Source organism: Pogoniulus pusillus, unplaced genomic scaffold (assembly GCF_015220805.1).
Source record: "Pogoniulus pusillus isolate bPogPus1 unplaced genomic scaffold, bPogPus1.pri scaffold_72_arrow_ctg1, whole genome shotgun sequence".
NCBI lineage: Eukaryota > Metazoa > Chordata > Aves > Piciformes > Lybiidae > Pogoniulus > Pogoniulus pusillus.
The window spans coordinates 53,674-74,903 of NW_026974719.1; the positions used below are offsets into that span (position 1 = coordinate 53,674).

The window sequence follows — 21,230 nt, forward strand, 5'->3', positions numbered from 1 at the left end:
CAGCACCACACACCCCTCTACCGACCCCTAACCACCTCCACAGACACCCAGAGAGCCCTCCAGGCCCCTAAGGGTACCTACAGATGCCTCCAGACCCCCGCACACCTCTGCACACTCAGAAAAGCCTCCAGGCCTTTTAGAAGACCCCTGCAGACACCTACAGACCTGGGCAGACTCCTACAGCTGCTTGCACACCCCTGCAGACACCGACAGGCTCCTCCTGGCCTGCAAGCTCACACCATGTGCTCGCACTCAGCTTCTCCCCAGCACCCCCAGGGCTGCTCTTTATCGCCTCCGCCCCCAGCCCGCAGGCACAGGCAGGCTTCCTCCCGCCCACACGCAGCACCCTGCCCTTGCTCTCCTGGAACCTCACAAGCTTCGCCTGGGCCCAGCTCCCCTGCCTGCCCAGGTGTTTCCTGGATGCCATCCTGCCCCTCTGCTTGCTCTCCAGCACCACTCAGCTTGGGGCCATCTGCAAACACGCTGCCAGTGCACCTCTATCTCATTTGGGACAGTCACACTTTAGAGACACTGGACAAAAGTGTCCTGGAGCCAAAGAACTCCTTCACTGAATGCAGACACCTACAGACCCCTCCACACCTTTAACAGACCACTGCAGCCCACTGCAGAGCTCTCCAGACCTCCACAGATCCATTAAAAGGCACCTCCAGACCCAGGCAGACCTCTACAGAGAACTAACAGAGCCCTGCAAATCCCTACAGGCATCTACGGACCCCTGCAGGTGCCTGCAAACACATACAGACCCCTACAGAGCTCCCCACACCCATCCAGACCCCTCCAGATATTTAACAGACCCCTGCACACATCTACAGACCCCTCCAGAGCCTTCACTGATGCCTGCAGGCACCTACAGACCCACACAGAAACCTCCAAACACCTACTCAACTCTACAGACCTCTGCAGACTCTCTCAGACCCTGACAAATAGCTACAGACCCCTTCACACCTCTGCAGACACCCACACTCACCTACACACCACCACAGACACGGACAAAGCTCAACAGGCACCTGCAGACCCCTCCACACCTTTAAAAGCTGCCCAGAGACTCCTACAGAACCCTGCCAAAATCTACAGACCCTGACAGAGCTCTGCAGACCCCTCCAGACATTTGAAAGGTGCCTGCAGACCTCCACACACCCCTAGAGACAGCTGCAGGCACCCACATTCCTCTACAAAGCTCTAGAGACCTCTATAGACAGCTGCAGACCCCCCCAGACATTTAAGAGGTGCCTGCAGACCCCTGCAGCACCCTAGAGACATCTACAGACAACTTCAGATCTTTCAAAGGGGTCTGCAGACCCTTACAGACCCCTGCAAACTCTTCACACCCCTGAGACCTCTACACACACCCACAGCCTCCTCTGCACCTCTACACAACCCTGCAGCCCACTCCAGACCTTCCATGGATTCCTGCTCACACCACGGGAAAAAAAAGTAGCCTTTCTCTGGTAAGGAAGTCAGAAAGGAAGGGACTGACTCTGGAAAAGGAGAGACTCAGAACGGACACTGGGAAGAGTTTCTTTAGAGAGAGGCTGGGGAGACACTGGCACAGCTTGCCCAGGGAGCTCCTGGACGCCCTCTCTCTGGAGGCTGGAGCCAGGCTGGGCTGGATCCCTTCTCCCAGCTAACAAATGACAGCATGAGAGGAAAGGACCTCAGGTTGCACCAGGGAAGGGTTAGGCTGGACAGGAGGAACAGTCTCCTCCCCAGAAGAGGTCTTCGGCCCTGCAACAGGCTGCCCAGCACAGTGCTGGAGTCCCCATCCGTGGGGGGAGCGAAAAGTCCTACAGCTGTGCTGCTCAGGGACATGCTTTAGGGGTGACCTGGCAGTGCTGCCTTAAGGGCTGCCCTGGATGATTTGGAAGCTCTTCTCCAACAGCAACCACTCCATACTTCTACTCATCTGAATAGGTGCAACTGACTGCCAGAAGGAGCACAAACTCCACACAAAGCTTTACCTGACCCAGCCTCTTCTGCCACCTGCGTCTCGTGGGGGATGTTCCTCAGCATCTGCTCCTCCCGCATGAGCTGGTGCTGGGCTGAACCCTCCTGCTGCCTGGGGAATGGCCATGCTGCTCCTGCTGCTCCTTCAGCTCATTTCATGCTTGCTGGAGAGAGCTGCAGAACCCAACAGCAGCACAGATTTACATGGAGTGGCTTTGGAAGCAGCAGCTGCACGTTTGCAGCACGGGCTCCTGGCTGCAAACAGCTTGAGTGCAGGCAAATCCATCCATCCAGCTGAACACAGCTGCTCTTTTGGAAAGGTCAAGTGCTGCAAGAGACAACAAAAGGCAGAGTGCAAGCAGCACTCGGATGCTTCTCACAGTTACCTGTGCTGGGCTGCCAGCTGCCGCTCCAGCGTCTGCCGGCACCGCAGAGCTGCTTCCTGCGGACAGCCTGCTCAAAGCCTGCCTTGGCCTGCACAGCACCATCACCGCACACCGCTGAGGGCTTGTACTCTCCAAGCACCTGAAGGGGACCAAGAGAAAGAGAATGAACCACTTCTTGGTCATCTAGGGTGGGAAAGATTCCCTTTCTAAAGAAGTCATTCACTCCAACTTTACTTGCTGCTAGCAAGCAGCTGTGGCGGTGAGACACTGGAAAAGGCTGCCTAAGGAGGCTCCAAGCTTAGCAGTGTTCAAAGGCAGCTGGGATGGGACCTTCAGCAGCCTCATCTACTGAGAGGTGTCCCTGCCCATGGCCGGGGGTTGCAACAAGATGATCTCTAAGTTTCCTTCCAAGCCAAACCATTCTAGGATTCTATTTCTCCGAGTCAGGCCACTAGGGTCTGCTGAAGAAAGGCTGCAGAACTCCTATCAAACGCAGCTGAAAATCTTTGCTCCAAGGCAGACTCTTGGGAGAAGGTTAAACACTCCTCAGGAAAAAGATGGAAAAAGGAGGAGGGAAGGGGAAAAAGGAGGGCAGAAAGGGAAAAAACCAGGAGGGAAAGGGAAAAATGAGGGAAATGAGGGGGAAGAAAGGGAGGAAAGAGGAAAAAAGGGCGAAAAGGGAAAAAAAAAGGGGGGGAAGGAAAAAAGGAGACAAGAAAAGGAAAAAGAAGAGGAAAAGAAGGGGAAAATGGAGGAAAAAATGAGAGAAAAGAGAAAATGAAAAAAAAGAAAAAAGATAAAAAAGAGAAAATGAAAAAAAGGAAAGAGAGAGAAGGAAAGAAAGGAGGAAAGAAAGGGGGGAAAGGAGAAAAAAAAGAAAAAAGAGAAAAGGGGAAAAAAGGAGAAAAAAATTTTAAAAAGGAGAAAATGGAAAAAAAAAAAAAAAAGAAAAAAGGAAAAAGGGAGGAAAAAAAAGGGAAAAAAAGATAAAAAAAGGAAAAAGAAGGGAACAAAAAGAGAAACGAAGAGGGGAAAAGGGAAAAGAGGAGAAAAAAAAAAGGAAAAAGGAGCTGTAATGACTACGGGAAGCCGAGCACGCAACCTGCTCTAAGTGTGATCACAGAGCCCAGGAGGGTAGCGCTTGGAAGGGACCTGTGCAAAGCTACCAGCGCAACCTCCCTGCCACAGCAGCCCCAGAGAGCCCAGCACAGCTGGCACAGGGACACGTGCAGACAGCGCCGCAAAGGCTACTTACGGCAGCTGCGCTAAAACGCGTCTCAGATGCGGCGCCGCTGCCGAGCAACTCACCTGCCCAAACTCCTCTGCTGCGAGAGACAAAGAACGCAGCTCTGCCGGGGAACGCGGGAGGCTTCCCTCTGGCCCGAAACGCCCTGCCCGCCTGCCTGCCTGCCGCTCTGTGCTCGCCGCCATTCCGCTGCAGCCTGCTCAGCGCCACTGCCGCTCCCTGCGGCTCCGCCCGCGATGCTCCGCCCCGCTCCCCCAGCACCGCCCCGCTCCCGGTGCCTGCCGCTTTAACTCCTCCCGCGAATACTTACGAATCCAAACAAGTTTTCATCTCTCCCTCCCACCCCTCACCTTCCCCTCCCCTCAGCTTTCAGCCACTTCAATCGTGCACGGCCTTTAGAGACGAGGCAGGAAAACGGGGGACCGCCGCGGCTGAGGAAATGCAGAGTGGACAAGCAAACACACGGTGGCAGCACTGAGCACCGGCGCCACACCGCAGCTGCTACACAACTGCAGTACCCACGAGCAAACACAGGGGGGCAGCACACACAACCGAGAGCGCCTCTGCGCCCGGCCGGGGGCAGCGCCTTCAGCCCAGCGCCGCTCTGCCTATTGCCTTTGCCAACAGCACACCGCACGCAAGGCACAGCCCACGCTCTGCCACTCCTACACACTCACTTTATAGGGACAGCTCTCAACTCCAGCTGGGGCTACTCAGCACTTCCTTGATCTACTCTGGAGGGATTTACAGACAGCAGAGGAGACACAGGGGGAGCTGCTGACACCAGAATTAAGGCCGTTCTGCAGGAGCTAGAGGACAAACAGAGCTCCCGGAGCACCTCCCACTAACGCAGTCTGCAGTGTGTTTTAATCCTCTCCAAGAATTCTCAGGCCCTTCAAACGTGCAGGGCTGCAAGCACCCTTGCAAGGGAGGCTGCCCCCACCCCTCACTCTGCTGCATCATCACAGCCCACACCCCCCCTATGGCATCAGGCAAGCAAAGACAGAGACAAGGACAGCTGACAGGCTCTGCTCCTTCTTCTCCACCCAAGCCAGGGACATCCTTCTGCCTAACTTTTCACCTTTGGCACACGGCTGAGCCCCTGCTGCTTTTCTCTTCTATCAGAGCTGCCGCACAGGGCTGCAGCTCCCACCCTCTCGCATCCCCCCCAACATTTACTACCCTGACATCGCCCTGCAGGCCCTGCACTTATCACTGGCAGCCACGACTCTCTGCTGCCTCTTGCTCTCATGCATTAAACCATGGGATGCTTCCAGCTCTCGGAACCTCTGCCACTCCAAGTCCTTTCTGGGGGCACTGCAAGAAAAGAGAGACAAAGGTTACTGCTGCCCAACAGCTCCACTAAGAGGCCAGGCACTCTCGGACAGGCAGCCACAGGTACCTCCCCCACGAGCTGACAGCAGACACCACTGCAGCTGTGTGTCCTCAAGACATGAGCAACCCTGGCCTTTACTGGGAGCTCTGGGGAGGGCCAGCTCCAGGACATTCATGCAATCCCTTCTTTCAACAAGGCACACAGGGCCAGCTTCCTGTTAAGGAGTCGTGTCCTGACACCAAGGGAAGGACAACCAAGCTGCTCCAGGCTCTCCAGAAATGGGCCTGTGAGGAGCAGCTGAAGGCACTGGGGGGTTTCAGCCTGCAGAAAAGGAGCCTGAGGGGAGACCTCACTGCTCCCTAGAAGAAGGTTGGAGCCAGGCTAGGGTTGATCCCTTCTCCCAACTAACAAATGACAGCATGAGAGGAAATTACCTCAGGTTGCACCAGGGAAGGTTTAGGTTGGACAGGAGGAACAGTCTCTTCCCCAAAAGAGTCGTTAGGCCCTGGAACAGGCTGCCCAGCACAGTGGTGGAGTCGAGCTCGGCTGAGCTCCCTGGCACATGCTTAGTGGAACACCGTGCATTTTTAGCGCATGTGCCAAGTCCATAGGCTTGCCCATCGCTGTGGCGCATGCGCCTCCACAGCAACTGGCTGCGATAAAACGCATGCGCATAGACAATAACAACCTGCCGCTGCGCCGCGCATGCGGCGTGTCGTTAGGAGGCGCTCTCCTGCATGTTTCCACATTGCGCATGTCCATCTTGAATCCTTTTTATGATATAGTAGATATTGGGCCATTATTTTTAAATCCTTTCTTAACTGGGAATGAATATACGTTTAAATATACATGTTTAAATATTTTTTTAATGGCTTTCCCCCTCTGTCCCCTAAAAAATGTATGGCATTTCAAGTATTCACCTCATTTAGAAGCGCTGCAAAGCTGCAGTACCAACAGCGAAACAGATGGTGGCAGCACTGAGCACTGACAGGGCGGCTCAGGCCGCTGCGTTACTGCAGTGCCGACAGTTAGACACCCGGTGGCAGCACTGAGCACCCCCCGTGCGCGGTGAGACTCAGCAAGGCTCTGCTCATAATTTTTTCTGTTTAAACTAAAGGGAAAAAACGACACAAGCACAAAGGAAAATCTACTACTTTTCATTTGTATATGCACAAGTTATATTTATATTTGAAACTCCTATGTGATTCTACTTAGGATTTGTTTTTATATTCTAGAAGGCTTTATATCATAGAGGGGGCTCATTTAGAAATCTTTTTTATCTACAAACTAATACAACTGTTCAGTATCTAAAAAAAACCGAGAGATTTTTCTCTACTGGATTGCCTCATGCCTATGCTTACATTTTAAAATATTTTGTGATCCCCTCCAAGAATTTTCAGCACTCAGGGCAGCAAGCACCTTTTTGGGGGGGGAGGGCATGGCCCCACCCCTCACTCACCTGATCCTCTGTTGCATCATCCCTCTGCACCATGCAACATCACCACTCCAGCCGAAAAAAAACCCTACTTTTTTATTCACCACCCTCCCAAAAAAAGAGACAAAATAAGGGAAACTACCTAGTCAGCATCTCACTGTTTTAATAGTTATAAATATACACATTGCCCCTCCCCAAAAAGGGGAGCTCTGCTAGAGAAATAAAGGAGGGTGTTCCCCCCCCCCCCCCCCCCCAAACAGCTGCATCTACCCCAGTCCCGGTGCTGAAGGCTGGTGGCTGTCCCACAGTGGGGTACATGACAAAGGTTGGTGGCATGTTTCTCACAACCTGTTTTGTTTGGACTCCTCAGCAGTGATGCTCATCCTGAGGCATCCATCACACGCTACAGTTATGGCTCCTGTAGCAATATCTGAAGTGTCCATGGAACAGTTCTTGGATCAGCAGGACAAGTTTTTAATCTTCTAGCAGCCTCAACTCATGGCACCAGGTCTGCAGAGGAAACTGCATCAGGGCAAGACTCTCACTCTAATTCCTTGCACAAAATGGGGCCAACAGGTCTTGCAAAAGGAGAAGAACACAGAGAGTGCATGCCAGCTGCACATGCTGCTTGTCAGTGCCATGGTAGGCATGGTTCCATGGAACCATCCTTGGAGAAGAGCTTCAGAGGCAAGCACCAGATTTTCTGTTACCAGCTATACGTGCTCCAAAATGTCCTTCATGGAGCTTCCTGCCTTTGGTATCCAGAGGTGCTTTTGAAAGACATCTCAGCAGGCTTTTAGTCTCTGTTCACTAACACCTGGTGAAACTGAGCATCTTCTGACACTGAGGTGGTGTTTTACAGAAGTGTTTTGTGTCATTTAAGTAGCATCCTAGGTGAGGCATTTGGTTACCAGCAGCCCACAGCTCTTACACTGATTATTTTGGACACAAAGTAAATGTTTGCACTGATCCCTCAGCCTAAGACACTTTTTGTCCTTAGAAATGAATCCCACTGGTACATGCTGCAAATCCACGGGAGAAGGCTTCAACTAATGATTTTAGCTGTTTATCTTCAAAATGGATTAGTGCTATCTAGAAACACTGTCAGGCTTTTGGACTGTTAGTTCCACCAAGCCATTCTCTTTGCCTTCCTCCTTTGGATTCAGGTATTCCACGAATCCCTGCTTCAGAGAAGCTTAGCATTCATAATGCTGATTCCTGCTACCCAAAAACAAAGGGAATTTGCTCCCCAGAGCCTCTCTCCAGCGCTTCTTCTCAGGGCTTCCCCAAAACAAGAGCCTTCCTGAGCTGATCTACTCATGCCGTACAAAGTCTATGCAGACAGACGCCTGTGCCTCTCCTCAAGAACATCAGCCCTGGTTTAACAGTACTCAAACGCTGTGTCCCAACCAGTCTCCATGCCTCAGGACATTCCTGAGCTTCAGTGGAAGAGATGAGGCCAAGTCATGGTTTCACATATTGACCACAGGAGTATGAGCTCTTCTAGACTGGACACAACCTTGTTCAGATGTTGATTGATATCAGAAAAGCAAAGTTATAAGTCAAGAGGTATGGGCTGGGACAGTGGAAATGGGAGGGTTGGAGAGAAAGAGAAGTGGGAGGGGATATAAGGATAGATTGACAGATACGTAGGTGATGGATACACAGATGACAGATACGAGGATGATGGATACCAACAGAGAGGCCAGTGGATAGGTGCATCATTGACAGACACGACAGATGCTGGGGACTCAACACCCCAGTGCTGTAGGCTCGCATGCATACTGCAGCTGCTTTGTGGACATGGCAAGGTACTACTGCCTGCTGCCACCTGCTGCTAAGGGGTGTGAGGAGCCTCTAAAGGGGCTTTGGAGGCCTGTAAACAGTTTTTGGGGCATCTGAAGTGGTCAAGAGGTCTCTGGAGAATAGATAAAACCTTGAGAGGCATAGATGATGGATAGATTGTCCATTTAAACTACATTCTTACCCTGAAGGGTTGAACTAGGTGATCCTTGAGGTCCTTTCCAACCTGGTGTTCTATGAATCTGTGAATCATACATAAAAGTGAGATACCCAGATAGATATACAGATGACAGATGCATAGGGAGAGGCAAATGAACACTAACCCTAAACTCTAACCCCAGACCTAACCCCTAACCCTGACCTCTAACCCTAACACTATCCTCCTAACTTCTAACCCCTAACCCTATCCAGTAACCCTAACCCTTAACCAACTCGGGGAAGTACATTAAGAACAGGCTGTATTGTGCCCACGTGGGATGTCTGTGTGCATGGAGGGGATGCACACACCTGTGTGTACATACGTGCATGGGAGATGTATGTGCAAGTGTATGTGTGCGTGGAGAGGAGGGGTGCATACATACACAGGCATGGGTGGGTGAAGAGGTGGGTGCATGCATGCATACATGCGCAGGTGTTCAGGTGGCTGGAGTTAATCCGACCTCTCCCTTCCCTCAACCCTAATTTCTGCCATCTGAAGGGCTGCACACAGCCAGAGATCTGTTAAACACAGAACACACCTCTGGGATCGCTGTGGAAAGAAAGTCTCCTCTTTGTGATGCCCCATGAGGTGCATGCTCATGCTCTCCAATGCTATTCCCGAAGTACTGGCAGCAAAGCAGCACACTCTCACGGTGCCAAGGGTGGGCACAAGGGTACAACAGCAATGTCCTCCTGCAAAGAGCCTCAACAGAAGCGCTGTCTGGTGCCTCAGAGAAAATCTCACAGGCTTTCCTGGAAGCTCTTGAAGTGACAAAGGTAAGAACAAGGCAGAGGACAGCTGCATAGGCTTTCACCCTGTTTTTTTTCCAGGTGATGTGTAGAGTATGTGGCAGCCTAGTGCCCTCTTGCTGCTGGGTTCTGGTAGGCATTCACACACAGATGGCTTTACTTTTGCCATGGTCCTGGCTCCTTGCTGCTGCTGCTCTCCTCAGTCCTATGGCCAAGGATATTACCAAGAGCATCCTTGGTAGGAGCCATCTGCACCTCAGCTATGGCAAGCCCAGGGAAGGTGCCTTAACATGTTTTCCATGGCTTTTACCCATTTCTTAGCTGCTGCTTCCTTCTTTAAAGCCAAAGCAGTCCTGCTCCAGCACTGCAGCCAGTTTGGACCATGTACTTTTCCTGGCTACTATACCCCAAGAGGATCCCTGGTGATGCCCAGTGAAATCTGGTTAAAACACGATCATTGCCAAGATGAGATCTTGTTTGCCAAACATGGCCTCAAGTCAATTTTTGTAACTACATTATAAAACCATGAAAATAAATCTGTCATAGGAAGTACAAGACATTCATGCCAGAGCAAGCTCAACCCAGCCTTACATAGGAAAGGCTGATGCAAAAGCAGCCCACAGGATTTCTCAGAATGGCTATGACCCCTGTGGAGAGTCTGTGCACTTTGCTGGCTACACAGACAAGCCCATGGGGAAAAATCCTAATTAGAGGAGACTAATGGTCACTCTCAGCAAGATACTGGTCTTTGTTTCTCTCATTTATCCATACATGACTCGTCGTTAAACCAAAAGCAGTTTTTATTCACACATGTAACTGCTTACAGATGTTCCCGTATGTGTTTAGCCAGCACACTCACATGTTACAATTAAGGAAATGAAAAGGAAATGAGAACTTATCTTGCAAGGGATGAAAACTTCTCTTTTAGTGAAATGTATCATTTTAAAGAGAAAAACAAGGCTATGACTGATGCTTTATATTTTAACCAAGGCTCTTGTTGCTACACAGCTTTTCACAGCATTATTTCTGGATTTAACTGTTATATCTAGTCTCCTTTATTCACATAAAGCTGCCTGGAAATGGCTTCGCAGAGGACCCTGGATGAGTTTTGTTTTCCTCCATGCTTACAGGAGGAAAACATTGCTCACCTCCCAGCAATGAATTCCCATCACTTGGGCTTCAGTGGGGCTTCTCCAGCAGTCCAGCCTTCATCACGGCAAACTGGGTGATAGCTCAGGGGCTGAAGAGGGTAATGTTTCCTCTGGCTCTCTGAAGGGCAGGACTCCAAGAAGTTGCTGCTGGCCTAGGATGCTGAATGGTGATGCTTTCCGAGAGCATGCACACTTGTTCATTCATGCCACCCACATCTGAATTCATCTTCCCTTTAGAAAGAGGAAAATGGGAAAGGCAGGCAATTGCTTGTGCTTATTAGCACGGGTGTTAAACTGTCTCCTTGCAAGCTACAATGGTGCTGAGAGGGATGAAGCAGGCAAGGCATCAATGCCCACCTTCTGTGTGTTCTCCCACTGCATGAATGGCTGTGTTTTCCAAATCTAGGGCAATGGGAGAGCCACACAGCATGGGACCCCATGCTAGTCTCTCTGAGATGCAGTCACAAGTGACTTGGAGTCCATCAAGCATGGAGGCTCCACCTGTAGCACTAGAGAAATAGAAGGCTGCTCCCTAAGGCCCTTTTAGAAAGCCTTCCCCTGGTGGAAAACCATCAACCCACAGGTCAAGAACCAGCTGCCCCTGGCAAGCAAACACTGTATGCCTTAGCTGGGAAACACTGCAGAGAGAAAAATACTCTGACAGAGCCCATCCCTGTATCTTATTCTGCCTGTTCATTTTGCCTTTGAATTATCTCTCAGCCCTGACGCCTGGGCACCTACCTGGCATGGATGCTGCTGTGCCTCGTCAGTGGGCTGCTGGGCCTAAGGGGTGACAGGAGTGGGATGGGCTCTGCTGCAGGCGCCAGCATGCTCAGAAAGCACCTTGTACTTGATTGCCTTCTGCTCAAATAACCTGGGGCATTTTTGCCAAAACATATTTCTGCAAGCCTTGGAAAGAGCAGCTTTGTGCAGCCATGTCTAAGAGAGCCAGAGGCAGAGCTTGAGGTAGCTTCACCTTTTAATCCCCCAAGTCTTCTGTCTGCAGGAACCCTGAGAGGGATCTGGGGGTGCTGATTGATACCCGCCTGAACATGAGCCAGCAGTGTGCCCAGGTGGCCAAGAGAGCCAATGGCATCCTGGCCTGCATCAGGAATGGTGTGGCCAGCAGGAGCAGGGAGGTCATTCTGCCCCTGTACTCTGCACTGGTTAGACCACACCTCGAGTACTGCGTTCAGTTCTGGGGCCCCCAGTTTAGGAGGGACATTGAGATGCTTGAGCGTGTCCAGAGAAGGGTGACGAGGCTGGTGAGAGACCTCAAGCACAAGCCCTACGAGGAGAGGCTGAGGGAGCTGGGACTGTTTAGCCTGGAGAAGAGGAGGCTCAGGGGTGACCTTATTGCTGTCTACAACTACCTGAGGGGAGGTTGTGGCCAGGAGGAGGTTGTGGCCAGGAGGAGGTTGCTCTCTTCTCTCAGGTGGCCAGGGCCAGAACAAGAGGACACAGCCTCAGGCTGCGCCAGGGGAGATTTAGGCTGGAGGTGAGGAGAAAGTTCTTCACTGAGAGAGTCATTGGACACTGGAATGGGCTGCCCGGGGAGGTGGTGGAGTCGCTGTCCCTGGGGCTGTTCAAGGCAGGATTGGACATGGCACTTGGTGCCATGGTCTGGCCTTGAGCTCTGTGGTAAAGAGTTGGACTCGATGATCTGTGAGGTCTCTTCCAACCCTGATAATACTGTGATTTATGGATGTGCAGATTTCTTAACTGTTCCCTAGCCCAGTCCTCCTCAACCAATGAAAAATCCTCCTTGGTCATGTCTTTCTCTGGGACCTTAAGAGGTCTGGGGCTCCTGAGGAGAGTCTCCAGCAGTAAAGACAAAGAAAAGTATTTAGTAACTCTGCCTTTTCTGTGGGGACTGCAGAAAAATTTGGTGCTGTGTTTAACTCACAGTACTCACCTCCATGATGAGGTATCTCTGTGTTAGGATCACCACTGCCCTACACTGCAGCGTCTCCACACCCCCTTGCTCCCTTCCTACAGGGAACAGCCAGCCCTCTCCCACCCCTGATGCTTTACTCTAGAGGATGGGGAAGAGAGAGGACCAGGCTGTGCAGAGCAGTTAGGCCTGTGTGCTCCCACAGACAAAACTGCCAGCTGTCCCATCGGACACAGTGTCTGGCTTCATCAGACCTGGGGCTTATTTCCTGTGTTCTTACGCTATGTGACAGACATCTGTTATCTCTTCTCAGATTCTTTGCCATGCCTGCTATCCCAGTACCCTAGAGCCTGCTGATGTTAGGCTTTGATTTTTTTTTTTCCTGGCCAGATGTTGTGGAGGGTCTGTAGGCCCGAAAGTAGGCTTATTTATGCCTGCTCTACCTGGACATGTCTCTCTGACTGCACCAGGGGTAAACGAGCACAAAGGGGCACAACAGACCGGGGCCATAATGTCAGTTGCCCAGGATACCTGATTGTGTAAGTCCCCACACGCCCAGCTCATGCCTGCCTGGTGCTGGGCCCACGTGATTGCCATATTTGGAATCCAGGCCTGCGGGTTTTACCTAGTATGGTAAGGTTTGGCTGACTGCCAACCTGATTGGTCATTCGAGTGGCCAGTGAGACCGCTAACTCTCAGCCCACATTTAATAAATAGGGGTGCACAGGCTCACGTGCAGCCTTCCCCACATTACTTGCGGCTCCACCACGTGCTTGCTTGCCTGCCTGCCTGCGCACTTCCTTGCAGCTTTATGCCTGCCTTTGTATGATTGCCTGGTGTGTGCATTGCCGTGGGTTGCCGGGAGCAGACCCACGTGTCTGCATTCGATTGGCCTGAGGAGCAAGCGTTGGACCCGTGCTCAGACTGCACGGAATCCTGCCTCTGCACCTGGAGATCCTGCCTGCGTACCCTTGGAGAGAGCAGCCAGCAGGATCCAGCAGCAGTAAGGCCAAAGACTGCCATTTCCCCTGACACCGGAGGATTCTCGCCTCAAAGTCCACAGGCAGAGACCCTGAAGAATTGGAAACTAGGCACAGGCTGACGCAGTCCCGGAGGGTGATTGATAAGAATTATGAGTAGATGCCTCTGCAATTTCTATTACCTCTGCCACAAAGCAGAGAGCAGCTTTCAGCTCAGCTTTGCTGGGCAAATGGTGTAAGACCCCAGGCAGCATTAAGCCACAGGGAAAATTCTCTCTCTGTTAATAGTTTGAATGTTTGCTGGTTATTAATAAGTTTCTGTAGATATATATTCCCATAATGTCTTCATAATCGTGTAAAGAACAATTTAATATTAAAGTTCAGTGGTTGGGGGTGGTGAGAGTTGAAAATATTGGAGTTTAATAAATAAATGTTTATAAATATCCTCTCACATTAATGAATTTCTCCCCTCCGCCAAATAGGCATAGGTACTGGGAATCCCCCTCCACGACACCAAAGTAACGGCAGAAAGAGAGTCTACCTGCTCAACTTTTTGTCCTGAGGTTGCAAGCATCTCTCGATTCTCCTTGTGCTGTTCTTCCAGTGTCCGCGCTTTGATTCACACTCCTGGCTCCTGCAGCCTCCCCTTTTCCATGACACTTTTCCCACTGTAAGTGCAGCTCTGGATGCTGTGAAGCCTTTCTTCTGCGCAGACTTCTTCAAGTCTCAAAGTGTCACTACACAGAAGGGGGCACTCTCGTACCACCGTCTCCACTGTACAGGCTGTGATCCTTCACCACACTGACTGCAATAGGAGAGATCTGAACTCCGCGGCTACTTCATTTTCTGGTTTGCACCAGGCTGCCCATTCTAGGAATCCTTCTTGACAAACGGACAGCAAAGAAGTGCCCCTCAGGTGTGATTCTATCTTTAAACAGTCTCCAACTCGTCGTTTTCATCACTGGCTATGGCACATTCAGCCTGTCTCAAACTTCACAGCTGTTCTTTCTGCTTCCTCCTGCCCAGCAGTGCCAAAAGATGGGTGGGGCAACAGTGCAGCGAAATCCACCAAGGAACTTAGAATGAACCTGTTAACAAAGAGGAAAGTGTCAGGCGTCATTTTTAACCTAACTCCTCGCCCCACCATCAGCCTAATGCCACAAAAGTGGAAGCAAATGGCAGCTGTCAAGGAGTGTGCCACTGCCACTAAACACAGCAGGACTGTGCCATGATGCCTGTGTGGGCTGTAGGCCACCAAGGACAGAACCCTGCTGACACTGAGATGTTTTCATCTCCTTTGAGCAGCGCAAGCTTTTCCCGAGCCCCACAGTGCCCAGCCCAATGCCCGAGGGCTTTGCTGGCCTTTTACCGTATGTACACCTTCCCCTCGTTACTCACTTTCTCTCTGACCCATATACACCGATTTTGTTCTTTCTTTTTATTCCACACTCTCTGAGGATTGAAAGTGTGTCTGGACTGTCCCTTCAGTTTGCCCTCAGGTTTCTTTGACTGTAATTCTTGCTGCCAGCCATTCTCATTTGCTCTGACTCTCTCTCTGCCACGTTTCAGGGGGGAAGAAGCGACAGTCATTTCTTCCTCTTTCTCCTGGAAAGACACGGAGCAATGACTTGAAATGTGCATGCTTTCTTGAGAGGAGGAGAGAATTGCACTGGTTACCTCTCTCCTGGGGCGTGTGCTTCAGTCACCAGGCTAGCAGGGACCTAGGGGAGAATGCTGCCAGACACTAGGAGCAGCCCGGGTTTGACAGCATTACACCACACCGAGAATATGCCCTGCCCGGGGGCCTTCGTGTGGCACAAAGAAACACTTGGGATCTAGATAATGACTGGACCTAAGCTAGCTCTTTGCAAGCTGACCTAGAACAGAGGAGGACTTCACAGTACGTCCTCACTGCAAAACAAGCCGAAGCCAGGAAAAGCAAGCTCATCTCTTGAACCCCAGTCACTGAAAACCATAGCTGCTAGCACAGGTGCTGGCATAGTTCTGGCCCCAGCTGAGCAGCAATTTGTGGGAATTTGGTGCACCACACATCAATAGCACATGCTGGGGAACATTAGCAATATGCTATAAATATGTCAGATTTTAATTAATATAGTGAGCATGCTATAATAAAGTTATACTTTACCACATGCACAAAACATCACCAGCATCAACTCATCACCTTTAACGCTTGCATTGAAAGTATTATCATGTCCTTACAGAAAACATCACTACAGAGGTGGGTAGACACTGGAACTGAGGCCCAGAGAGGTTGTGTGGGATGGCTATCCTCCATCTCTGATACTAGAGGATCTCTCATCCTTGAGATACTGAGCACTTGAAGGCCCTGCACAACTAGATGAAGCTGTGAGCAAACTGATGTGACTGTGCCTGCCTGGAGGTGAGGGTTACACTACAGGCCCCCCAGAGGTGTCCCCGCCACGTACAAGAGTGGGACCTCTGGTAGCACTGCAGCTACACAATTAACCTACAACATGCACACACCAAGCAGACTGGAACTTGCCGAAGCCTTCCAACATACATGTTCCCCTGATGCTCCTCAGATATTTTATGATACCAGCTGTAAACGGGGAGAAGAAGAAGAGAGAATTAAGGATCAAGGATGGGATGTTACAACCTGCCTGCCCAGTTGCTGGTATCAAAGAACAGTTTGTGCATTCACCATTAACAGCAGGCCTATTTTGTGCTGCTCTGCAAGCACACGAATCCTCAGCCAGGCCAGACGTGGCAATATTCAGAACTCAGCAGCTCTTGTGAAATAGGCAAGTCTCCAGCTAGGTTCATAGGACTCTGAAGCACAGGATGAGGCCCACTGTTAGCAGTACTAACTAAATGATGAGGTCAGTACAGGATAATGGGGAAAACTGAACTCTGCTACAACTAAATGTCATGTTGATAAATGCAACTGCACCGTTTTTTATAAACAAAATTAAACTTAATTTACCTCACACTAGCTAAGGTGCTGTTAATTCAAAACCCACAGAATAACTCACTGGACACAGTTAATAGTCAGCAGACCACATAGGCCAGGCTTTGAAAGCATTTAATATTCACTGAAGTGCTGCTTGTATCCAATTATAACTCACTAGTTGCCATCTTAATAATTTAAATCTGTCCACTCTTTAGAGAGAAAAAAATGCACTAATCAAAGACATGAATGCACCTTTTGCTTTTGACAACATTAAATTAAAACTAAATGGTAGATCTTGAATGAGTTACTCTGCAAGAATAAAGGCATTAATGAGGTAATTTCATTATAGAGGCTCATCCAAGCCTATGTGAAAACAAGGGAAGTAAATGGAGAGGAAAGCCGCTGAGGAAATTAGGGTTCCTTCCACACTAATTAATGTTTTGGGGCATTTAGTACAGGCACCAAATTAACTGCTCCAAAGAACTCCATTGAAAAAAAAATACATTGTTGCCCTGCCATGTAATTGGAAGACAGTACAAGCAGAACACTTAATGAGTATAAAGCCAGCCTTTAACTTACTCTGGCCAGCTTCTGAAAACATGCCATTGTGGAAGCCTAAGTTTAAGGAAGCACTAGGCGTACAATATAGGATTGTTTAGGTCCTTCTGTTCGGTGAGCTGTAAACAGGTAGCCCTGAATGAGAGACTCTGAGACTCCTGGGAGGCCCAGCTTCCCAGAAAAAAAAAAAAAAAAAGCCTTAAATGCATCCAGAGAAAAGGGGGGAAAAAGTGAATAGGCCCGGCAGAGCCAGCGCAGTGAATGCTCACCGCTGTCTTAAGTGATTACACGATGTTGTGCCACCCCCTCTCATTGAGTTATCTTTACACTGCTTTTGTCTCCTCTAATTGGAACTGATGAGGTGCTAATTGGTTGCTTTTTCAGAAAAAGCACTACTTAAGGACAGGCAAACAGAGTAAGACAGCGTGAGTGGAGTTAATGAGGGCTTAGCAAAAAACCAGCCAACCCCCCCAGCACATGCCTGTGCTAGCGTCACGGCGGTGTCAGCGGGACCGCCAGGGGCACACCGCCTGCGGGCAAACAGCGCCGGGAGGACCCGAGTCCTGCGAGCAAAGGGGCAACACCAGCGAGAAACACATGCCCGCTGCTGTGACTGGCACCCCTGGAACGCCGCAGAGGTGTGCCGGAGCCCACCGCATCTGGCAGGTCTGCTTCCACACACAGAATCACAGGCGGCCACTAGTGGTGTGCCCAGGGATCAGTGCTGGGCACAGGCCTGTTTACTATCTGTACTGATGATCCGGAGGAGAGAATTGAGACCAGCATCAGTGAGTTTGCAGATGACACCAAGTTGGGAGCAAGTGTGGGTCTGTTACAGGGCAGAAGGGCTCTGCAGGGGGACCTGGACAAGCTTCACAGACGGGCACAGTCCAGTGCCAGGAGTTTCAACAAGGCCAAGTACCAGGCTTTGCACTTTGGCCACAACAACCCCATGCAGTGCTACAGACTGGGGCCAGAGTGGCTGAGAGCAGCCAAAAGAGAGGGACCTCGAGGTGCTGGTTGGCAGCTGAAGAGGAGCCAGCAGTGTGCCCAGGTGGCCGAAAAGGCCAATGCCATCCTGGCCTGGATCAGGAACAGGGTGGTCAGCCTGACCAAGGCAATCCTTCTGCCCCTGCACTCAGCATTAGGTAGACCATACCTTGAGACCTGTGGCCAGTTCTGAGCCCCTCAATTTAAGAAAGATGCTGAGGTGCTGGAAGGTGTCCAGAGAAGGGTACCAAGGCTGGTGACGGACCACAGCCCTGTGAGGAGAGGTGTGCAGCCTGGGGCAGATCTCATTGCTGTCTACAACTACCTGAAGGGAGGTTGTAGTCAAGTATGGTTGGTCTCTTCTGCCAGGTACCCAGGGACGGAACAAGATGACACAGCCTCAAGCTGCACCAGGGCAGGTTCAGGACTTTAGGAAGAAGTTCTACAGGGAAAGAGTGACTGGCATTGGAATGGGCTGCCTTGGAAGGTGGTATAGTCACCTTCCCTGGAGATGTTTAAAAGGATGAGGCATTTAGTGCCATGGCTTAGTTAATTACAAGGTATTAGGTGACAGGTGAGACTCAATCTCCAAGGTCTTTTCCAACCTGGTTAATTCTGTGGTTCTGTGAAGGTTAGGAGCTGGAAGTGACCCTCAAAAGCTCATCCAGACCAGCCCCTCTGCAGAAGTTGCCAAGGTGAGGTTACCATCTGCCTCAGGAAGGCAGGCCAGCAGGTCAAATTCGTTTCACTCCACTTTGCCCCCTCTGCAGCCCAGGGAAATGTGAGTGTTCTCTGTTCTCTGCATGTGACAGCTGGGCATCACCAAGGGCAGATACCACAGGTGGGCAGCCCTGACATGCTGTGGTGGACATGGCACAGGACAGAGGACACGCATGCTTGCTTGCTAGCTCTGCCCCTGCAGACTGCACACTATAAATCCACACATGGCTGGAGCAGCCTACCTGGCTCTGACAGGAATTGCTGGATGCACTGCATCCCACAGCACTGCAGTCCAGCAGGAGAGGGTGGTGCAGAGCTTCACTGATCCCTCTACACTGTCTGCAATTAGCACTGAACGCAGTAATGAGGTCTTTTGTCACTGAATTCCTGTTACTTTCCTCACCATAACGTCAAAGCAGTGGCAGGTATAGGGGGACACTTTCAAATGACCTATTTCAACAAATGGGCTTGTATTAAAAAATAAATCTGTAAAGCATTACCTCTGCAAATGTTTACATGTTTAGACTTTTTGGTGGGTCTGTGCTTTGAAAATGCTCTTAATATAGTTAATTTGGGTATGTAATTTAGTAACTTTGACAATATTTTCAATAACAACTTGGCTACGGAAATATTCTGAATAATTTGAGTCCCATGAAGAATAGAAACTTTTTTTTAATGCTTTGCCTGGTTTTACCTTTTTTTCCCCATTAAATTTATGCAAAGTAGGGTGATTAGACTACAGAGTGTTAAACCTGTCACCACTACCACCGGATCCAGTGTTCTCAGCTTTGTCACATCGGCATGCATTTCCTAAGAGGTTTTGAGTGACATGAGGTGCTCAGCATCTCCACGTAGGTGGACTGATACTGCCTCCTGCATTGCTAAATCCAGGTCTGAATCTCCCCTCTACTGTATCATCACATCCTAGGCTGCATCAAAAGATGCATTGCCAGCAGATGCAGAGGGGTGATTCTGTCACTTTCCTCTGCTCTGGAGAGACCTGGTGGGGAGTACTGTGCCCAGCTCTGCTGCTGCAGGTCCAGAGGCCATGGGAATACTTAGGGGATTGGAGCAGCTCTGCCACGAGGACAGGCTGAGGGTGCAGGGGGTGTTCAGCCTGTAAAAGAGGAGGCTTTAGGGAGGTCTAAAAGCAGCTTGCCAGTACCTGAAGTGGGCTACAAGAAAGCTGCAGAGAGATTGTTTGCAAAGGTCTGCAGGGACAGGATGAGGGCAATGGCTTCAACCTAGAGCAGAGCTGATTTAGACTGGATGTTAGGAACAAGCTCTTTACTAAGAAGGTAGTGGAACACTGGAACAGGTTGCCCAGGGAGGTGGTTGGGCTCCATCCCTGGAGATATGCAAGGTGAGGCTCCACAGGGCTCTGAGCAACCTGATCCAGTTAAGGATGCCTCTGCTGACTGCAGAAGGGGTTGGACTGGATGTCCTCTAGAGGTCCCTTAAAGTCCAGACCATTCTGTGATCCTAATACAAGTCCTAAAGGAGAGCTCAAAAAGCACCTGGTCTATTGCCCACGTTGCCTGGCAATACACACAAACAATTCTGTACACTTCAGGAAAACGACACTGCACATAGCCGTACTGCCACTGCTGCATTTGTTTACGGATAGCCTGCGCAGCTGTGAGAGCACAGCACGCTTTTTCAGTAGCTGCAAGGCTGCATTTTTTACCAGCAATACCCCTGGGGCTTAGGGGAGAGGCCCTGACAAGTTTCTCCTCTGTCACGGCCTCAGTACCACCAAGCAGCTGTCCAAGCCCTTCAAAAGTCCTCTGCTGAGTGGTTTCATATTAGACAAAAAGATGAAAGTGGAGTTGCAACTGTAAGATCCGCAATCGGCTCCAGAAGACAATGCACCTTTCATTAAGGCACCTCGGAGGGTCTGGTGGTGCTGAAGAGAAGTAGTAAGGCCCGCCCCTTCTTTTTCTTTTTTTTGCCTGTGCACAGCGCACCGAGAAAAACCAATTAGTTTGCAAACAGCCCTGCTGCTTCGGTCTGTGTTTACGCTGGGTAATCTGTACCCCTGTTCACATTCTAAACCGGATTCTTTTCACTCTAATGCATGGTCACTTGCTTTTCTTTCGCCTGTCAGGAAAACAAGGGATTTCTCGCTGGCTGCTAGAAAAAACTTCCTAGTGAAGAAAGTTACAATTAATTCCTCTAAACGTGTTCCTAGAGCCAGCCAGCCATAAAAATGGCGACAAATGAGAGCTCCTTGCTTTAAGAAGTCCCTGAGGATCCAGAGATGAAAGCAAGCTTGGATCTCTTAAAGCTAATGGAGCAACTTTTTTTTTCACCCTTTCAGGATCCACGCACTTGGAAATCCTCCTGTTTTCCAAGGCAGGTATGCCTGTGCCCACAGGGATCTCTGCATTTCTCACTGCTGCCTGCTGCCCCTCAATTCAAGAGAGACGTTGAGGTGCTGGAGCGTGTCCAGAGAAGGGCGACAAAACCGGTGAGGGGCCTGGAACACAAACCCTATGAGAAGAGGCTGAGGGAGCTGGGGTTGTTTAGCCTGGAGAAGCGGAGGCTCAGGGGTGACCTCATTGCTGTCTACAACTATCTGAAGGGACATTGCAATGACTTTGGATTCTCTGCAATCAAAGTAACTAGAAAAATTACATTATTTTTCCTTATCTGTACAGTATTTTCAGGTGCAGCTACATTACCACTCCCAAGACTGCTTGAGTCCTTTAGCTGCATTAAAGACCATGGTAACATCAGCCTGGAAGCGTGAAATAGGAAGAATAATGCATAGCAACAGCTATCCCAGGAAGCAAAGAACAAACTCTGAGATGTGATCTGTCCTGCCCAGCACCAGGCAGATATGGCAGCACAGAAGCTGCTCCTCGAAAACCTTTTGCAGATGCC

The 21,230-nt window shown here is 50.3% G+C and overlaps 2 long non-coding RNA genes across 3 annotated transcripts; both read right to left on the reverse strand.

The window, feature by feature from the left end:
• Positions 1 to 4,447: 4,447 nt before the first annotated feature.
• Positions 4,448 to 5,503, reverse strand: LOC135174517 (uncharacterized). The gene is made up of 2 exons (XR_010301948.1): positions 5,368 to 5,503; positions 4,448 to 4,914 (listed from the first exon to the last, which is right to left on the reverse strand). It is a non-coding gene; the product is annotated as an uncharacterized LOC135174517 (long non-coding RNA).
• A 7,941-nt stretch (positions 5,504 to 13,444) lies between these two features.
• LOC135174526 (uncharacterized) lies at positions 13,445 to 16,216 on the reverse strand. 2 transcript variants are annotated; one of them, XR_010301956.1, is made up of 3 exons: positions 15,650 to 16,216; positions 14,514 to 14,749; positions 13,445 to 14,232 (listed from the first exon to the last, which is right to left on the reverse strand). It is a non-coding gene; the product is annotated as an uncharacterized LOC135174526 (long non-coding RNA). The 2 variants fall into 2 exon arrangements; XR_010301955.1 differs by having other exon boundaries at positions 14,543 to 14,749; positions 15,650 to 16,210.
• Positions 16,217 to 21,230: the final 5,014 nt, after the last annotated feature.